General features: G+C 39.7%; 1 protein-coding gene across 6 annotated transcripts in view; it reads left to right on the top strand.

The window, feature by feature from the left end:
• EIF4G3 (eukaryotic translation initiation factor 4 gamma 3) overlaps positions 1-21,131 on the top strand; it is a 418,798-nt gene that overhangs the window by 109,849 nt on the left and 287,818 nt on the right. For 3 of the 6 annotated variants that reach the window (XM_027770593.1, XM_027770592.1, XM_027770595.1), the window contains exon 3: positions 15,796-15,924. The exons of 2 other annotated variants lie outside the window; for them this stretch is intronic. The gene's annotated coding sequence lies outside the window, so the exon portion shown is untranslated. Of the gene's footprint in view, positions 1-7,863; positions 7,888-15,795; positions 15,925-21,131 lie in introns of those variants that run through there. One more of the 6 variants, XM_014586538.2, reaches the window with a different exon arrangement.

Below are 21,131 nucleotides of genomic sequence, written 5' to 3' on the forward strand. Positions count from 1 at the left end.
TATTTCTTCTAATAGAAAAAAAAAACTAGATTTTTTTCCCTAGAGGTTTTTGCTATAGGGCACATGTGTTCACCAGAAAGACAGAGAGAGAGAGACAGAAAGTGAGAAATCACCCCCTGAGGGGGCATGGCCACGCCGCAACCCCTTTTCCATTCTCTCAGGATCTTGGGCATGCACGCACACGCACCTGGTATGAGTTTAAGCCACCAGATCTGAGATTCGAACTGCAGTTGACTACATAGAAGTTCAGCGACATAGCCATTACACCAATTGCTGGTCCTAATGATTTTTTTTTTTAAGAGAGATTTTTTTCTATTGTGTATGTTTGCTCTCTGGAGACACTGAAAGAGAGAGAAAGTGGGAAATCACTCCTCTAGGGAGATGGCCACACTACAGTTCTTTCCCCTCCATTCTCCTCTTGAGATTTTGGGCAGGCATGCATACATGCCTAGTATGAGTTTCAAGCCATTGGGTGTGGGACTTGAACCACTTTTGGCCACGTGGGAGTGCAACACCACAAGTACTACACCACCTGCTGTCTCCTTTATGATCATTCTTAAATAGCTGATTAAGATTTGTCCATCTAATTAATTGACAGTAGAATAAACTATTTTTTTAAAGAATGATTTATGTAGTTTTATTTATCATCATTATTATTTGTAAATTTCCTACGGAGCATATGTGCTCCCCAGAGAGAGAGAAAAAAAGTGACAAAGGAAGCTGCCATATCTAGGATTCAAACAACTGTTGACCATGTAGAGCCTAGCACCTTAACCACCACCCCACCTGCTGGCCCTTAAATACGATTTATTTAAAAAGGAAATGATATAGAAGGGTTTCTGATGAAAAGAAGCAATCCCTTCTTTAGTCTTCACATTCCAGTTTTGCCCTTTAGAGGCAGCAACATTTTCTTTAAAAAGAATTATTCATTTAATTTTATTTATTATCATTATTTTTCAGTTTAACCAGAGAGACAGTGAGAGAATGTGAAAGCAAGCCACCAGGTCCAGGACTCAAACCCCGGTCAGTCATGTGGGAGTCCAGCACTGCAACCACCATGCCACCTAGTGGTCCCTGAGTCATCAACTTGTAATGAATTTTACCCTGGCATTACTTCCTTATCTCAATGATATGATTTTTCTATCATTAAAAAACCCCTTAACATTATGCATTGATTCTTTCATATATGGTGTTTCAGTTTTCTCATAACTCTACTTTCCTTTTTCTATTTCATCTCATTATAGTTAGGTCGCTGTTCTTGGTCCCCTACCAACTAACTAAATGAACTTTGAAACAGTTTGGTGCTTGATGAAATCATACTCCAAGATAAAGCAGAATCTAAATTCTTTTTCCTTTTTAACTCTTACCTATTGACCTTTAATCTTTCTCTTTTTTTTTTTCTTTTTCTGGTTTCACCTATAAGAGATTTTATAGTGTCGACTCATTGAAGGAGATTGATAATCTCCATGTATCTTTACTGTGAGATTGTCATGTGTGCCTGTGGTGGCCTCTGGACAAAACTAACTAAACCTTAAGAATCCATCTCTGTTTCTAATTTACATAGAGTTTTAAATATGGCATCCATCTTTGTTTGAATTTTCTCCTTTGAACTATATTTTAAAAAACAAAATCTGGGACCAGCAGTTAGCATAATGGCTATGTCACTGGACTCCCATGTAATTGACTGTGGTTTGAGTTGTGAACTCGGTGGCTTAAACTCAGGCCAGGCGCATGTGCGTGCGTGCCCAAGATCCCGAGAGGAGAATGGAGGAGAAGGGATTGCAGCGTGGCCATCCCCCTGGGTGTGATTTCTCGCTTTCTGCCTCTATGTCTGTCTCTGTCTTTCTGGCGAGCGCGCGTGCCCTATAGCAGAAACCTCTAAAAAAGACCCCAGAAAATCTAAAGAACCCTTTTGGAATTAGTGACCATTTCTGTCAAGAGGCTTTATCAGAGGGTATTAGAGTTTATTTTATTACACTGCTGGTGAATTAGTCCTTTTTTCACCAGCTAGTCATTCAGTGTTATGTTTTTTACTTAATTTATTTTTGATGGGATCTGCTCTTATTTTTGCTGATTTGTATTTGTGGGCATAGCAACAAAGCAAAGACCTGAGTGAATTTCAGAGCTTGTTACTTCGTGCTTGTATCTCAGGTGATAAAATCCCTTTGATTCTAAAACTCACATAAACTGACCTAAGTCTCATTTATTTAATTAATTTAATGTAGTTATATTCTAGTAGTAATCATTAATCTTATACACATAGAAATTCCTGTAGTCCATATTTATAGATGGCTTAGATACCAAATTAAATTATGTATTTAAAAAATTGTATGCTCTAGTAAAGTTCTTTATGAGGGCCACACCTCAACCCCTTTTCCATTCTCTCAGGATCTTGGGCATGCACGCACACGCACCTGGTATGAGTTTAAGCCACCAGATCTGAGATTCGAACTGCAGTTGACTACATAGAAGTTCAGCGACATAGCCATTACACCAATTGCTGGTCCTAATGATTTTTTTTTTTAAGAGAGATTTTTTTCTATTGTGTATGTTTGCTCTCTGGAGACACTGAAAGAGAGAGAAAGTGGGAAATCACTCCTCTAGGGAGATGGCCACACTACAGTTCTTTCCCCTCCATTCTCCTCTTGAGATTTTGGGCAGGCATGCATACATGCCTAGTATGAGTTTCAAGCCATTGGGTGTGGGACTTGAACCACTTTTGGCCACGTGGGAGTGCAACACCACAAGTACTACACCACCTGCTGTCTCCTTTATGATCATTCTTAAATAGCTGATTAAGATTTGTCCATCTAATTAATTGACAGTAGAATAAACTATTTTTTTAAAGAATGATTTATGTAGTTTTATTTATCATCATTATTATTTGTAAATTTCCTACGGAGCATATGTGCTCCCCAGAGAGAGAGAAAAAAAGTGACAAAGGAAGCTGCCATATCTAGGATTCAAACAACTGTTGACCATGTAGAGCCTAGCACCTTAACCACCACCCCACCTGCTGGCCCTTAAATACGATTTATTTAAAAAGGAAATGATATAGAAGGGTTTCTGATGAAAAGAAGCAATCCCTTCTTTAGTCTTCACATTCCAGTTTTGCCCTTTAGAGGCAGCAACATTTTCTTTAAAAAGAATTATTCATTTAATTTTATTTATTATCATTATTTTTCAGTTTAACCAGAGAGACAGTGAGAGAATGTGAAAGCAAGCCACCAGGTCCAGGACTCAAACCCCGGTCAGTCATGTGGGAGTCCAGCACTGCAACCACCATGCCACCTAGTGGTCCCTGAGTCATCAACTTGTAATGAATTTTACCCTGGCATTACTTCCTTATCTCAATGATATGATTTTTCTATCATTAAAAAACCCCTTAACATTATGCATTGATTCTTTCATATATGGTGTTTCAGTTTTCTCATAACTCTACTTTCCTTTTTCTATTTCATCTCATTATAGTTAGGTCGCTGTTCTTGGTCCCCTACCAACTAACTAAATGAACTTTGAAACAGTTTGGTGCTTGATGAAATCATACTCCAAGATAAAGCAGAATCTAAATTCTTTTTCCTTTTTAACTCTTACCTATTGACCTTTAATCTTTCTCTTTTTTTTTTTCTTTTTCTGGTTTCACCTATAAGAGATTTTATAGTGTCGACTCATTGAAGGAGATTGATAATCTCCATGTATCTTTACTGTGAGATTGTCATGTGTGCCTGTGGTGGCCTCTGGACAAAACTAACTAAACCTTAAGAATCCATCTCTGTTTCTAATTTACATAGAGTTTTAAATATGGCATCCATCTTTGTTTGAATTTTCTCCTTTGAACTATATTTTAAAAAACAAAATCTGGGACCAGCAGTTAGCATAATGGCTATGTCACTGGACTCCCATGTAATTGACTGTGGTTTGAGTTGTGAACTCGGTGGCTTAAACTCAGGCCAGGCGCATGTGCGTGCGTGCCCAAGATCCCGAGAGGAGAATGGAGGAGAAGGGATTGCAGCGTGGCCATCCCCCTGGGTGTGATTTCTCGCTTTCTGCCTCTATGTCTGTCTCTGTCTTTCTGGCGAGCGCGCGTGCCCTATAGCAGAAACCTCTAAAAAAGACCCCAGAAAATCTAAAGAACCCTTTTGGAATTAGTGACCATTTCTGTCAAGAGGCTTTATCAGAGGGTATTAGAGTTTATTTTATTACACTGCTGGTGAATTAGTCCTTTTTTCACCAGCTAGTCATTCAGTGTTATGTTTTTTACTTAATTTATTTTTGATGGGATCTGCTCTTATTTTTGCTGATTTGTATTTGTGGGCATAGCAACAAAGCAAAGACCTGAGTGAATTTCAGAGCTTGTTACTTCGTGCTTGTATCTCAGGTGATAAAATCCCTTTGATTCTAAAACTCACATAAACTGACCTAAGTCTCATTTATTTAATTAATTTAATGTAGTTATATTCTAGTAGTAATCATTAATCTTATACACATAGAAATTCCTGTAGTCCATATTTATAGATGGCTTAGATACCAAATTAAATTATGTATTTAAAAAATTGTATGCTCTAGTAAAGTTCTTTATGAACCTAATGTTTAATTTGTGGTTAGACATATTAGTAACTACCAATTTTGTGTAACAAGCACTGTAGTAGGCACACTTCACAATTTATTTCTAATTTTCATTACATCCCTGTAAAGATTTCTTTATTTTTTGCCAGGTAGAAAAGCGAAACTTCAAGTTATCCGTTCATGGTAGCACAACTAGCAAATTGTGCAACTATACTTGGGTCTGTCCAGCTTTTCTCTGTAACATTTAGTGGTAAATATCATGTTTTCTCCTATGGTATTTTTAGTACCTCAGCTGGTAATATGTGGAAGAAGAATAGAAGAAAACAAAATAAATAGTTACTAAGATAGAAATATTGTGCATACAGTTTTGTATTATATCAGGAAAGCCGATGATCTGAAATCCAAGCCAGGTAGTTTAATAAAGTACATCTGGGTCAGCAGTGTCTTTTCCTGCAGTCAGATGGAACTCCGTAGGTTTCTTGTTGACGTCTTTAGTTTTTGTGATGTATTTGCAAGTAGAAGTCATAAGTCATCTCTCAGGTCCTGGGGTTAAAGTCATTTCTATTTCTTAAATTGGTCCTCTTAAAAATTCATTCTCTTGCAAAAATCATCTTTTCAGTTATTACACAGTTTGCTTCCTCACCTCTAGCCTTTCACTCGTCATCATCAGGGGATGATTTAAGTATCATACAATTCACCAATTTAAAGTTCAGTTCAGTGGATTTTAGTATATTCCAGTTGTGTAGCCATGACCACTATCAATCTGAGGAAATTTGATTAACCCATCACTCTTCAGTCTCAACGCAGACAACCACTAGTCTGCTTTTTTCTGTCTCTTACAGATTTGTGTTTTTTCTGACATTTCATTTAAATAAAATCATACAATACCTGGCCCCTTGTGATGACTTCTTTTACTGAATATAGTATTTTGATTGCTGAATAACACCGATTGTGTTGACGTACCATGTTTTATTTATTCATTATTTGATGGACATTTGTGTTTTTTCACTTTTTGACTATTTTGAATAACGTGGCTATGAACATTCATGTATAATATTTGTGAGGACATTCCAATTGCTCATCCTCACAAAATACACTGTAAGTAAGATAAGATTGCGTCTTGGAACCAGCAAATGGTGTAATGGTTATGCTGCTGGATTCCCATGTTGTTGACTGTGGTTTGAATCCTGGACCCGGCAACTTGAAACTCATTTCTTTATTTTTTGCCAGGTAGAAAAGCGAAACTTCAAGTTATCCGTTCATGGTAGCACAACTAGCAAATTGTGCAACTATACTTGGGTCTGTCCAGCTTTTCTCTGTAACATTTAGTGGTAAATATCATGTTTTCTCCTATGGTATTTTTAGTACCTCAGCTGGTAATATGTGGAAGAAGAATAGAAGAAAACAAAATAAATAGTTACTAAGATAGAAATATTGTGCATACAGTTTTGTATTATATCAGGAAAGCCGATGATCTGAAATCCAAGCCAGGTAGTTTAATAAAGTACATCTGGGTCAGCAGTGTCTTTTCCTGCAGTCAGATGGAACTCCGTAGGTTTCTTGTTGACGTCTTTAGTTTTTGTGATGTATTTGCAAGTAGAAGTCATAAGTCATCTCTCAGGTCCTGGGGTTAAAGTCATTTCTATTTCTTAAATTGGTCCTCTTAAAAATTCATTCTCTTGCAAAAATCATCTTTTCAGTTATTACACAGTTTGCTTCCTCACCTCTAGCCTTTCACTCGTCATCATCAGGGGATGATTTAAGTATCATACAATTCACCAATTTAAAGTTCAGTTCAGTGGATTTTAGTATATTCCAGTTGTGTAGCCATGACCACTATCAATCTGAGGAAATTTGATTAACCCATCACTCTTCAGTCTCAACGCAGACAACCACTAGTCTGCTTTTTTCTGTCTCTTACAGATTTGTGTTTTTTCTGACATTTCATTTAAATAAAATCATACAATACCTGGCCCCTTGTGATGACTTCTTTTACTGAATATAGTATTTTGATTGCTGAATAACACCGATTGTGTTGACGTACCATGTTTTATTTATTCATTATTTGATGGACATTTGTGTTTTTTCACTTTTTGACTATTTTGAATAACGTGGCTATGAACATTCATGTATAATATTTGTGAGGACATTCCAATTGCTCATCCTCACAAAATACACTGTAAGTAAGATAAGATTGCGTCTTGGAACCAGCAAATGGTGTAATGGTTATGCTGCTGGATTCCCATGTTGTTGACTGTGGTTTGAATCCTGGACCCGGCAACTTGAAACTCGTGCTGGACATTTGTGCGTGTGTGCCCAAGATACCAAGAGGAGAAGGGATTTTGGCATGGCCATCCCCCTGGGGGGTGATTTCTCGCTTTCTGTCAGTCTGTCTCTCTCTGTCCAGTGAGTGTACGTGCCCTATACCAAAAATCTCTCAAGAAAATGTATCTCCACCAAAAACTTCTATTGGTTTCTCTGCTAAGAGCAAAAATTAAAATATCTTAGTAAGGAATATGTAGTTTTTGATAATCTGCCTACCATCTATTGCACTGCCTTATTCTTCCCACTAATTCTCTTAACCCTCTCCAAATGAGAACTTTTTATTTGTTCACAGAACATATATTGATTTCTTAGAATCCATTGATTTTCTTCTCAAAATGCTGTCTCTAATTCTTGGCCTGAAGTGAAGGTATAACTCACATGCCACTGAACTTTTATAGATTCTCAGATCGAGTTACTTCCAGTTTAGTTTATTTAAAAAAATTTTTTTTAAAGGTTTTTGTCATAGGCCACATGTATCTGCTGGAGAGAGACAGAGAGTGGGAAAGTAAGAAATCAGCCCCTTGGGGAGTATGACCACGCCACAATCCCTTGTCCTTTGTTCTCCTCTCAGGATTTTGGGCATGGATACACATGCACTTAGTATAATTCCTAAGCCACTGGGACTTTAACTGTGTAGCTGGCCACGTGGGATCCAGCCACCCTAACCTCCATGCCATCTGCTGGCCCACGATTCACTGTCTTTTAAAGGGCTAATTTGGTTAATTCAGGCCCACCCAGAATGATTTCTCTTTGGAGTAATTCAAAGTCAGCTGATTAATTTTGATTAATTCCTAGTTAGGGAGTATCTCATCATACTCACTAGCCCCATCTTTTTTTTTTTTTTTTTTTAAGTTTATCTGTTTCATGAGAGAGACCTCAGTGGAGTCTTGTTGCTACAATTCACCCCCAGTTTCAACCAGTCCTGGATCATGGGAATGTGTGTGCCCTGGATACTCAAGAAGTCTCTAGACGTGAATCTGGAATCTTCCCATCTGGGTCAGCGTTGCAGAATATTGCACTTTACTACTGTGCCAGTGTCCAGTCCCCCATCCCCACCCCATTCTTCCCAGGGACAGGAATATAGAGAGCCATCTTAGATTCCTGTTTACGGCAGTTCACCTTTGGACTCCTAACGGATCACGTGTGGTCCAGTCTCTGTTACCTTTTATACCTAAACATTTTTGGAGGGCAGATATTTTTTACTTTTTTTCCCCCCTTCATTTTGCCACCATTGCTGCTCCTCTATGATGGAGACTCAAATATTAAAAACTCAAATAATAGGTCATCATTTTTTCTTGTTTCAGTTGGCCAAATACTAAATATGAAAACAACACACACGATTGAACCCAGTACTGGCAGAATCTATAGTAGAACACATATGGCATCTATTTGCTTGAATATTTAAGTATTACTGGGATCATATGAAATTGCCTTTTTTTTTTTTTTAAGGTCAAAAATACATGACTATCTGGAGGCTGGCCCCATAGCCTAGCGATTAAGAAATCATTTGAATCCCTGCTCCAAAGGCTTAAAAAACATGCCAGGCATATGTGCAGTATGCCCCAAATCCTGACAGACTGGAGAGATGGAGAAGGGATTGTGGCATGACCACAGGCCATCAGGGGGTGCTTTCTCTCTTTTCTCTCTCTCATGCTATTAATTCTCTGGCAATTAATGAAAATGAAAACATGTATATCTGGAATTTTGTACATTTCAGTCTAGTAAGTATAGCTAAGAGCAGAGAAAGAAGGACAGCCATTTTCTTTCTCTTTTTTTCTTGAAGGTGGGTGGAGATTGGTGATTACAACAGCAGACAATTTGAAAAAAATTTTTTTTTTGCTTTTTGGAGAGGTTTTTGCTATAGGGCGTATGTGCTCTCCAGAATGACAGAGACAGAAAGACAGAAAGCAAGAAGTTGCTTCTGGGACGGCCAGGGGGAATGGCCACGCCACAATCCCTTCTCCTCCATTCTCTCAGGATCCTGGGCACGCATGCACATGCGCCGGCGTGAATTTAAGCCACCGGGTCTGGGAGTCGAACCGTAGTCGACTACATGGGCGTCCAGCAACATAGCCATTACGCTAACTGCTGGTCCCGACAGTTTGAAAAATGTTATAATACTAAATAGAATTTCCTGGAGCCTTCTATTGTGCTCTTTTCCGATGAATAGACCAGCTTTTATTTATTTTCTGATAATCTGTAGATTTGAGGAAATAATATGAAGGAAGGTCTAGGATGATGTGAAAAACTAATTGAGAAGGAAAAACCTATACCTTCTGTTGCTTGAAGACCATAGAGTGTTTTTCTTTTTTTTTCCATTTAATTTTATTCATTGTCATCATTTTATTTTATTTTTTTGAAGTTGACCAGTGAGAGACAGAGAGAGAGAGGGAAAGTGAGAAAGCAAACTGCCAGGTTCAGGACTCGAACCACGGTCAGCCATGTGGTAGTCCAAGGTGCCTTAATTCTGGCCCTGAAGACCATAGAGTGTTGAAATTAATCAAGTAATCTTTGGGATCTTTCCATTCTACCACAATTGAACTTGGTCATTTCCATGTGAAAGTTGGACCTGTTGAGATATTTTCAGATGACCTTATTAAGTAAACTTTATTTTAAGATAAACAAGTAAGGGATAGCTCAGACATGAGGCATATGCTTTTTACCTTTGAGTAAGTTAGTTATTACCCGAAAATTTAATTTACTTGATAGGAATTCTGGAGGTTTCTTTTATTACCCCTTTCATAAAGATTGAATTACTTGTTTTAAATAAATAAAATTTTTAGGAGGCCAAGAGGTGGTATGGTGGTTATGGCTGGACTCGCACACAGCTGACCATGGTTCAAACCTCAACCTAGTGGCTTGAAACTCACTCTGGGCGTGTGTGTGTGTGTGCCCAAAATCTCGAGAGGAAGGTGGAGAAGAAGGGATTGTGGCATGGTCATCCCCCCTGGGGGGTGATTTCTCACTTTCTCTCTCACTATCTTTTTTTTTCTCTCTCTCTCTCTTTCTGGTGAGCTTACACACCCTGTGGCAAAAACCTAACAAACAAAACGAAAAAAAGTTTAGGGTTGGCTCTGTGGCCTGGTGGTTAAGGCATCTGTAACCCACATGGCCTAGTGCATGGTTGGACTTCTAGACCCTGTGGCTTGAAAAACCTACTGGGCACCTGCATGCTCAGAATTATGACCAGGTGGAGAAAGGAGAACAGATTGCAGTTTGTGTCTCATTGTGAGTTGCTCTCCTTCTTCCTCTTTCTCTGCATCTCTGTCTCTCCGGTGAGTGCATGCTCACCTCTGGCAAATAAAAAAAAAAAGTTTGTTTATTCTGTGAGGGGCATGGCCACTGCCACCACTACCCCCTCTCCCCCAGCAGTGTCTTCATGCTGCAATTCACCTGCAGCCTTTTTTCTTCTGTCTCCTGTAGTTCCTTCAAACTTTCCTTGGAAGTTACAAGAAATCTTTGGAGTTTTTAAATTTTGAATTTGCCAGAAGGTATATGTGCTCACCAGACACACACACACACACACACACACACACACACACACAGAGAGAGAGAGAGAGAGAGAGAGAGAGAGAAAGGGGGAGGGGGGAGAGAGGGAAAGCAAGAAGCCATCCCAGTAGGTCATGATCACTGTCCTTTCTCCTTTTTTTCTCTTCTTTTGGGATTTTGGGTGTGCATGCCCACACACACATGCACCTGGTGTGTTCCTCAAGCTGCAAGGTCTGGAACTCAAACAGTGGAGACAGCTATGAAGGATCCAGCTCCTTAACCACCACACTATCTGCTATTCCTAATCAGTAGCATTTTAAAAAATTGCTAGAGGGTTTGTGTGCTTGCCAGAGAGGGACAGAAAGAGGGAGAGCGCATCCCTCCAGTGGGGCAAAGTCACACCTACCATCCCTTCTCCATTTTTTCATTCTTTGGGGTTATTAGGCATGCACATACATGTGCCTGGTGTGTTTTTCCAGGCATTGGGGCTAGGGTTGAAACTGCAGTTCAGCCATGTGGGATCTGGCTCCCTTAATCTCTGTACCATGGTGCTGATCCAAACTTTTTATTTTTATTATTTGTTTTTTATACATTTTTAAAAATATTATGACTTACTATCTTGGACAGATTTTGTCTTTGATTATTTTATCAGGATAAATTGAGGAATTGATCTAGCATTGATTTTATATATAGCCAATTTTCTACTCTCCTTTTATGTGCACTTTATTACATTGTATATTATTTTTCCAATGTTAAAAATGTGTATTTATTGGGGCCAGAAGGTGGCATAGGGGTTAAGATGCTGGACTCCCAAGTGGGCAACCATGGTTTGAGTTCAGGAGCTTGAAACTCAATCTGGAGTGCATGTGCATGTGTGCCCGAAATCCCAAGAGGAGAACGGAGAAGGGGTTGTGGCATGGCTATCCTCCCAGGGGCTGATTTCTCACTTTCTATCTCTCTGTTTCTTCAGCAAGTGCCCACACCCTACAGCAAAAAAAAAAGTGTATTTATTAATGTAGGTTTTCTTCAGCAGAAATAATTTATTCTAAAACAAAATAAGAATATGAATTACTAAATTTTGTCGGTGAGAAACTTGCTTATTAAGCCCTCTTTATTTCTATTATCAATTTTTCTAAATTAGATGTTTAAATAGCAGTCTAAAAATTTCCTTTGAAAAATGTTCCAGATGAGATTTATAAATGGTATAACATTGCATGGTAAACCATAGGCCTTTTAGATGAAATGTTCACTCAAAATTGGAAACATAGTTTTCCAAGAAAATCATCATCAAAGTTATTTTTAAAGCTAGGAAGATAATAGACATAATCATTTAAAAAAATTTATTTATTCATTCATTCATTCATTTATTTTATTTTAATTTGACCAGAGCCAGACACAGAGAAAGAGAGAGAGAGCCAGTGAGAAAGCAAGCCACCAGGTCTGGGACTCGAACCATGGCTGGCTATTTGGGAATGTCCAGTGCCTTAACCACCACACCACCTGCTGGTTCCCAAGACATAATCATTTTAAGTCTTAATCTTTGGTCACATTTTAGCATCATTTAGGAGGAACCAGAAGGTGTTTATGTCTGTTTAGATTGATATAAGTTAGATTACCAGGGTTTAGACTTTTTTTTTATAGCTTCTACTAGACTAAATTCAGGAAAAGCTAATGTCTTTTGGAGGCCACCTTCCTTTCTCCCTGTTTTTTATTTTTTTCCCCCATAGTTTTTGCTATAGGCTATGTGCACGAGACAAAAAGAGAGAAATAGAGTGAGGGACAGTGAGCAGTCACCCCCCCCTCCATTTGAAATCACCCCCCCAGGGGAGATGACTTTGCCACAATCCCTTCTCCTCCATTCTCCTCTGGGATTTGGGCATGCATGCACACACGTGTGCCTGTGATTTTCAAGCTGCTGGGTCTGGAACTTAAACTGTGCATTTGATGATGTAGGATCCTGCCACCTTATCCTCTATGCCGGAGCCAATGGGCAGTATTTTTTTTAACTTTAAATAGAATTCATGAATTCACAAGACTTAAGAACTGAGATGGAGAGAATGTTTAAATCTTAGCATTCTTGGGAATTACGAATCTAGGCAACAGTTAACAGTTATTTTTAATGCATTAATAAAGAGGTTATATTATTACAGCATGAATTTGTTTAAGTATATTGGGTTTTTTTTTTTTTTTTGGAGAAGTTTTCGCTATAGGGTGCATGCACTCACCAGAGAGACAGAAAGCGAGAAATCACCCCCCAGGGGGGATGGTCATGCTGCAGTCCCTTCTCCTCTCGGGATCTTGGGCACGCACGCACACGCGCCTGGCGTGAGTTTTAAGCCACCAGGTCCGGGACGCGAACCGCGGTCGACTACGTGGGAGTCCAGTGACATAGCCATTATGCTAACTGCTGGTTCCCTAAATATATTGTTTTAAATTGTGTGTGTGTGTGTGTGTGTGTGTATGTCTGAGAAGAGAGTAAGAGGTGGAGAGAGGGAGCCAGAGAGATAAGTACCCCTGAAAGGGTCTCATCACAGTCCTGTCTCCAGCCTCCTAGCTATCCAGGATCACACATGTACATGGTTGGTGTAAACCTGGGATCTGATCCTGCACCTTCCACATGGCTCCTGTATTGTGCAGTAGCACCCTATTGTCTGTGACACCATGGCTGGGTGTGTTTTTATATTTTTATACCTGTATTTCAGTATACTTTTTTTGGTCATAATCCTGTATGTTTTATTTTATGCCTTTAAAAATATAACTCCAAGTCTTTTCCTTCTTTTCTTGTTTATTTAATTGCCAGAGTACATAAACCCTTGCCAGAGAGAAAGAAGAAGCACCCCTTGATAGGGTGTGTTTACACTGCAGTCTCTTCTTCTAGCTCTGCTTCCCATCAGGTTTTGGGTGCATGTGTTCATGTGCCCAGAGTATTTGTCAAGCCATCAGAACTGAGAATTCAGCCCCAGTTAGTCATTGGGATCTGGCTCCCACTACATAGTGCTTAATCACTGTGCTATATGGGGCAAGCCCAAGAAAATCTGTATTTTCTAATAGATTGCTAAAAGCTTAATGATCTCCCCAAATGTAAGAACCATACCTTAAGGAGAATGGATTCACTCATGTTAGAGGAACACAGAATTTCTCATCATTCATGTCAGTTTGGGTTACCCTGTGAGAGAGAAGAGCCAGCTTGGATTCATTGATGGACACTTAGGAGGGATCTGAGTGATGTAGATTCATAGTGATCATGGGCTGATGGGCAGTGTTTTGACTGCTAGAAAGAAAAAATATGCAATTTTTGGTTATGTAAAAACACGTAAATTGGGGCCAGCAGGTGGTGTGGTGGTTAAAGTGCTGGACTCTCTCCCACATGGCTGACCACGGTTTGAGTTCCAGACCTGGCAGCTTGATTTCTCTCTCTCTCTCTGGTGAGCACACATGCCCTATAGCAAATTTAAAAATAATAATAATTGAATAAATAAATCTTTTAAAAAAGTGGATTATTTTTCTGTTGTACAGTTCATGGTTATTGTATTAGAAACTGTAAGTGCAGTAGGAGCGCTGAATCTGTAGCATGGTGCTTTATGTGCTGTGTGTTGAGGGCCAGATCCCACGTAGTTGACCACGTGATTTAAATCCTGGCCCTGGTGGCTGAGAAGAACATTCTTGATGTGTGTGTGTGTGTGTGTGTGTGTGTGTGTGTGCAAAATGCCCAAAATCTGGATGGGAAGAAGAGATAGAATAAAGGGATTGCAGCTGACCATGCCCTCCTGGGCGGGGGTTGCTTTCTCCCCTCTCTAGATCCCTCACCCAGACTATTGCACATGCCCTTGCCAACTTGAAAAAAAAAATTGAGGAAAGAAAGAACCTAGGATGCTTTCTGTTAAGATTTTGTTCTATTTTCTTACATACCTTTTGAATATCTGTGTGTGTGTTTGTGTGTATATATATGGATATTATATATGTACATATGAATATAAATATACATAAGAAAATATCCACATATGTATATGTTTATGAATATTTAGATGTACTTTTCTTTCTTGGTTCAGGTTTATTGACATGTAATTTATGTAAAGTAACATTCACCCCTTTTGTTGTAAATATAGTCCTTTCAGTCTTTTATAGTCATGTAATTTTAGCTATAATCAAAATACGGAAAAGTTACATCATCCCCCCCACCAAAACATCTTGTGCCCATTTTGAAGTTATCACCTTTTTCTTCCAACCATTTTATCTTTTCCATTCCTTTTATAAAATGGAATCCTACAATATGTAGTTTCAAATCTGTTTTTTTTTTTTTTTTTCTTTTCTGTAAAGCTTTTTCCCTCAGGGTGTGTGAGCTCTCCCAGAGAGAGAGAGAGAGAGACAGACAGATAGATAGTGAGAGGGAAAGTGAGAAATCACCCCCCAGGGGGAGTGGCTATGCTTCAGTCCCTTCTCTTACATTCTCCACCGATCTTGGGCATGTACTCACATGTGCCTGATGTGAGTTTCAAACCACTGGGTCTGGGGCTTGACTGCACTTGGCAATGTGGGAGTCCAGTGACATTACTGCTACACCACCTGCTGACCCCAAGTCTGGCTTATTTCACTTAGGTTATTTTTTCCTTTTTTTTTTTTTTTTATTTGGAGAGGTTTTTGCTATAGGATGCGTACGCTCGCCAGACAGACAGAGAGACAGAGAGACAGAAAGCGAGAAATCACCCCCCAGGAGGGATGACCACACCACAATCCCTTCTCCATTCTCCTCTTGGGATCTTGGACATGCATGCACACATGCCTGGCATGAGTTTTAAGCCACCGGGTCTGGGACGCAAACCATGGTTGACTACATGGGAGTCCAGCGACATAACCATTACGGTAACTGCTGGTCCCAAGATAATTTTTTCCTTTAAGGTTTTTGGTTGTGAGATCATGTTTCAAGAATCTCTTATCAAATTGCTGAAAATATTCATGTGTAGGGATCAGCAGTTGGCGTAATGGCTGTGTCACTGGACTCCTATGTAGTTGACCACGGTTCGAGTCCCCGACCTGGTGGCTTAAACTCACGCTGGGCGTGTGTGCATGAGTGCCCAAGATCCCGAGAGGAGAACGGAGTAGACGGGATTGCAGCGTGGCCATCCTCCCGGGGGTTGATTTCTCGCTTTCTGTCTCTCTGTCTCTGTCTTTGTGGCAAGCACACGTGCCCTATAGCAAAAACCTCTCTCCCCCTAAAAAAGTTCATGTATACTTTTTTCTTACATATTTTGGTTTTTTATTTTTGAAAATTTTATTTTTTTAGTCAGTCTTATTTTAATGTAATTCGTGAAGCAGAAAATTAAAAGTTAGCTAGCTTAATTACATTTATCAAGATTGAGTTGCTAATAAAATATATACTATAATATATGCTATTACTAAATATTGATTTTCCCACAGGTAACACAAGTAGCAAGACAGCCGGGGCCCCCAACCCCTGCCCCTTATTCAGCACATGAAATAAATAAGGGGCATCCAAATCTTGCGGCAACACCCCCGGGACATGCATCGTCCCCTGGACTCTCTCAAGTAAGAAAAGCATTTTTTTTAAAAAGAAATTTTCATGTAAAACCAGCATTTCTGTTTTTAAAGCAGACTTTCAATCATTAATATAAAACATTACTTGGAGAGTAATTTCTGTTTTGTATTCTTTGATAATGGTACTACTAACAGTTTCATAAATTTGATTTTGGAGTTATTAAAATTTGTCAATGATACTTAGTTTTCTTTTAAGGATTATTTATTTATTCGATTTCATTTGTTATTATTATTTTTTAATTTGACCAGAGAGGGAGAGAAAGGGAAAGTGAGAAAACAAGCTGCCAGGTTTGGGACTCAGACCATGGTCGGCCATGTGGGAATCCAGTGCTTTAAACCCCCACACCACTTGCTAGCCCCTTAGTTTTCTTTTTTATTGTTTAGGAAATTAGAGTAGATTCTGAAGGCCATGTAAAGAAACCAACAAAGCACTGATTTGCTTTCTAATACTTTATCTGTTACAGTGTCTCACTCCTCTTTTGGTGGAATGTTGGTAGTAGTTTTCTACTTTTCTGAAATGTGGGCATCTTTCCTCTTGTGTAGCTTTATGGGGATTTTTTGTTTGTTGGTTGTATTTTTTGTTTTCTGTGTAGCTCTTTGGAATTCATTAGGCTTAACTTTTTGTTGATCTGTTAAAGAATAATTAAGTCCCTTGGTTTTATGGGGGGTGGGTGTTTATTTTTTATTCTTTTAAATTGCCAGAGAGTGCAGCCTTCGCTGTCTAAGGCAGAGGGGAGAGGGAGATGGAGGTAGCATTCTCGAGTGGAGCATGGTTATACCACAGCCCTTTTCCTTAAATTCTCCATGCTGCCCGGAATTTGGGGGATGCATGCATGTGTATGCCTGGCATGTTTTTTAAGCCTCCGGGGCCAAGACTCCAGTCATGATTGGCCATGTGAGATCTCCTAACCATCGGGCAATGGGCCAGCCCCTCTTAAGTGTATTTCTACTTAACAGACACAATAGATAATCAGTCACTGTTTTAACCAAGTATTACTGTGGGTCACCTGTATTATAAACTTGTTTTTGTGATGTTGTTTATTTTACACCAACCTATTGTCAAGTGTTCATTTGGGTTTCCTTGTAGTTAGAGCTGGCTTAAGTTACAAAGTCAGTGAATGTGGAGGGAGTCAGTCTGGTAGTCTTGATCTAGTAACATTGTTGTTTGAGATTGCTGGTTTTTACATGTAAGAGTTACTCTTTCAATGATGAAAATTATTTTAACATTAGTTTCAGTTTTGGCATTCATATTGTAGGCCTGTTAGAAGTTGAATAATTGGAGATAAAGAGTTACTATTAAAAAGAATACCAAACCCTAAGCTGGTGATTATGAGGTGGAGGCTGATCAGTGATAGTTTAGACTTTAGAATGTTTGGAGAAGAAATGTACAGTTTTGCCAAACCATGAGTGATAAGCCCTAACAAGGAATATGTAAATCAGTTTTCATGAATTTAGCACTGCATTTAAACTTGGTCTAAATCGTTACTATATAATTTTGAGTTTTAAATACGTAAAACATGACACAATAAACTCTTAATCATTTAAATGAGGTTCTTGTATTGGTTATCATAGCACTAAGCAGAACCATCCAGCCTGTAATTGAGGTGTATTAGTCTGAGTCTAATCAAGACAGAAAACTATGTGGTAATTTGTTTTTTTTTTTTCGGAGAAGTTTTCGCTATAGGGCGCGTGCGCTCGCCAGACAGACAGAGAGAGACATAGAGACAGAAATCGAGAAATCACCCCCCAGGGGGGATGGTCACGCCGCAATCCCTTCTCCTCCATTCTCCTCTCGGGATCTTGGGCACGCACTCACACGCGCCTGGCGTGAGTTCTAAGCCACCGGGTCCGGGACGCGAACCGCGGTCGACTACGTGGGAGTCCAGCGACATAGCCATTACGCTAACTGCTGGTTCCCTACTATGTGGTAATTTGAATAGGGAAATTTTAATATAAAAAATACTTATTGGGACCAGCAGTTAGCGTAATGGCTATGTTACTGGACTCCCTTGTAGTCGACTGTGGTTCGCGTCCTGGACCCGGTGGCTTAAAACTCACGCCAGGTGCGTGTGCATGCGTGCCCAAGATGCCGAGAGGAGAATGGAGAAGAAGGGATTGCGGCGTGGCCATCCCCCCTGGAGGGTGATTTCTCGCTTTCTATATCTCTGTCTCTCTTTGTCTGGCGAGCTCACACGCCCTATAGCAAAAACCTCTCAAAACAAACAAACAAACAAACAAAAAACAAGATGTATTAAGTGTTAACAGGATTAAAATAATGAGGCATTGTGAATAAGAGAGCAAACTCTCAAGTATATAAGAACATCAGATGTTAGGAGTTGTTTTTCCTAGGGTTGAGATAGACCATCCGTGGTGAGACTTCTCTAGTTCCTGAGCCCAAAGCTGTGGCTCACCCAGTGGCAGAGTAGTCACTGTGGTCCTACACTAGTAAACTGGCTGAAAAAATCCTTCCCCGGTACATGCTAAAATTTTTCCTCTGGAGTGTTTGGGGAATGTTCCTTCTCTAGGACCCTATACTATAGCAGAGCTGCTGCAGCACTTGCTGATTGAAGGCTTTCAGCATTGTTTGCCAAGTAATATTGGATCTGCTGGCTCATACGTCCCAAGTGGTAGAGAATCTTGTGTTATAACCTTAACCTGTATAGCCACTTTCTGTTCTGTTCCTCACACAGAATTGGAAACTTGCCAGCTCTATCAAGGTAGCATAGCAAACATAGTTTACACTGCCTCCAGAATCCAAGAAAAGTCTATAAAACTTGAACCTCTTTTTTCATGGTAGTTGGTGTTAGTTGAGAGACGAGTCTCCAACTTGGGGATAAGCTCTAGACTGTGTTGGGAAGGGCATGGCATGGCTTACTCTGTTACAGTAGTACCACTTCACTGGAATTTTTCAAAATTCTGCCCTGTAAGGTGCTGAAAGAAAGCTGTCTGCAGGGAGTTTTCTTAGAAGAGGCGCTGTGTTGCAGAACGGCCTGGTAGAGCACCAGGTAGTTAGCTGCTGAGTATTGCTATCTGCTGTGCACTGTAGGAGAAACTTGGCCCACGAGAAGTTATGTCCACTAGGGAATCTTGGCCACTGGAGAAGCCAGAGTTTGGAGAAGCTATTTAAGCTGCAGGAGTCTGAGGCCAGGTCCATGGGAACCAGGACTCAAACCCCTTTTCCTGCAATATCTCTAAAGTGCCCAGTACAGGCTAAATTTAACCTTTTGCCAACTGAAACATTAAGATATGTGTAGAGCCCCTGATCCGTTTTCATATTACAAGCAAACATAGAGATTCATTCATTCATTCATTCATTCTGTGAGGTTTTTGCCTTAGAGTGCATGTGCTCGCCAGGTGAAAGAGACAAGACAGACACAGTGAGAGGGAAAGTGAGAAATTACTCCTTGGGGGGATGGCTATGCCACAGTCCCTTCTCTTCCATTCTCCTCCAGAGATCTTGGGCACACGTGCACGCATGGCCGTTGTGATTTTTAAACCACTGGGTCCTGGACTCAAGCTATGGTTGGCCATGTGTAACTCCAGCAATGTAACTGCTACGCCATTTACTGGTCCCCAAACAGAGTAAATTTTGAGCTTTGAAAGGCAAGCAATAAGTAACCGACTTGTAAGAGGTAGAGCTTATTTTTTCATTTAAAATTCTTACTCTTTCCTCCTCCTCCTCTTCTTCTTCTTTTTTTTTTTTTTTATTGCTACAGCTTGTAATCAACTCAGAGAGACAGACAGACAGAGAGGGAAAATGAGAAATGACCCCCCCACCCCACCCCCCAGGGGATGGCCATGCAGCAAACCCTTCCCTATTTTCTTTATTGGATTTGGGCACACGTAGGCACATGTACCTGGCATAATTTTCAAGCACTGGGTCTGGAACTTGAACTGTTCAGTCAGCCATGTGAAATCCAACCATCTTAACCTCCATGACACCTGCTGACCTCAAATTCTTGCTGTTTCCAGTTATGAGTTGATCCAAGCAGTTAGCTGTAAACACTGGCTTTCTGAAAGATGAGGATGTTTGTAAATGCATAGTTTGCAATAAAGGATGGTTGCCTGGTACTCTCAATTGTTAACATAATAAGTGCCATTTTTTTTTCTTTTTTTTTGGAGAGGTTTTTGCTATAGGGTGCGTGCGTTCACCAGACAGACAGAGAGAGACAGAAAGCGAGAAATCACCCCTCGGGGGGATGGCCACACCACAATCCCTTCTCCTCCATTCTCCTCATGGGATCTTGGGCACGCACACACGCCCGGCGTGAGTTTTAAGCCACCGGTTCCGGACTCGAACCGCGGTCGACTACATGGGAGTCCAGTGACATAGCCATTACGCTAACTGCTAGTCCGAATAAGTGCCATTTTTTATGCCACTTTTCAGCTGCCTTTGAAAACCAGAGTACATGACTATTATAAATTTGGATCACTAAATATTATCTAGCATTCATTTATCATTTGTTTTGCTACCAATTTGCCTAATGTGTTGAATGAACTCAGTGAATAACTCCTGGTTCATTATCTTTTTTTTTTTTTCTCTTCCTGTCAGAGAGAGGCTTATATGGAGCCATCTGTTATAAAAATATATTAGTAACTGTTGATGGAGTGAAGATGTTTTCCTAAATTGGTGTACCTGGAAAAATATGGCCAATCATGATTCGAGTCCTTGGTCTGCTGGTTTGAAATTCACACTGGACACTTGTGTGTGTGGCATGACCATCCACCCTGGGGGATGATTTCATGTTTTCTGTCTCTTCGTCTCTCTGGTGAGTGCACATGCCATATAGCAAAAATCACTAAAAAAAAAAAAGAAAAAGTAGAGTTTCATGGAAAAATTAGTTTTGTTAGGTTTAACAGTTGAAACAGTTCACGGATAATAATGGAAAGCAAAGCCTTCAAAAGAGGGGAATAAAAGAGAAAAAACTCAAAATATGCAAGACATAAGAAATGGAAAATTGTTTGTTGATAACACATATGTTGATGTACTTGATTGAGCCAACAGACAATGTATTTTGGATGAAAAATTCATTTTGTATACTGTAATGATGTATAGCATATTAATGTTAAAAAATAAAAACAAATAATAATAAAAAAAAAAAGAGGGGAATAGACCTAGATGTTAGGGCTAGGTCTGTCACTTTCTCGTTACACATATTATTTAGTATGAATAGGACTTAGTTTCTTCATCTGTTGTG

This window comes from Tupaia chinensis, unplaced genomic scaffold, assembly GCF_000334495.1.
Source record: "Tupaia chinensis unplaced genomic scaffold, TupChi_1.0 Scaffold000146_1, whole genome shotgun sequence".
Classification (NCBI taxonomy): Eukaryota; Metazoa; Chordata; class Mammalia; order Scandentia; family Tupaiidae; genus Tupaia; species Tupaia belangeri.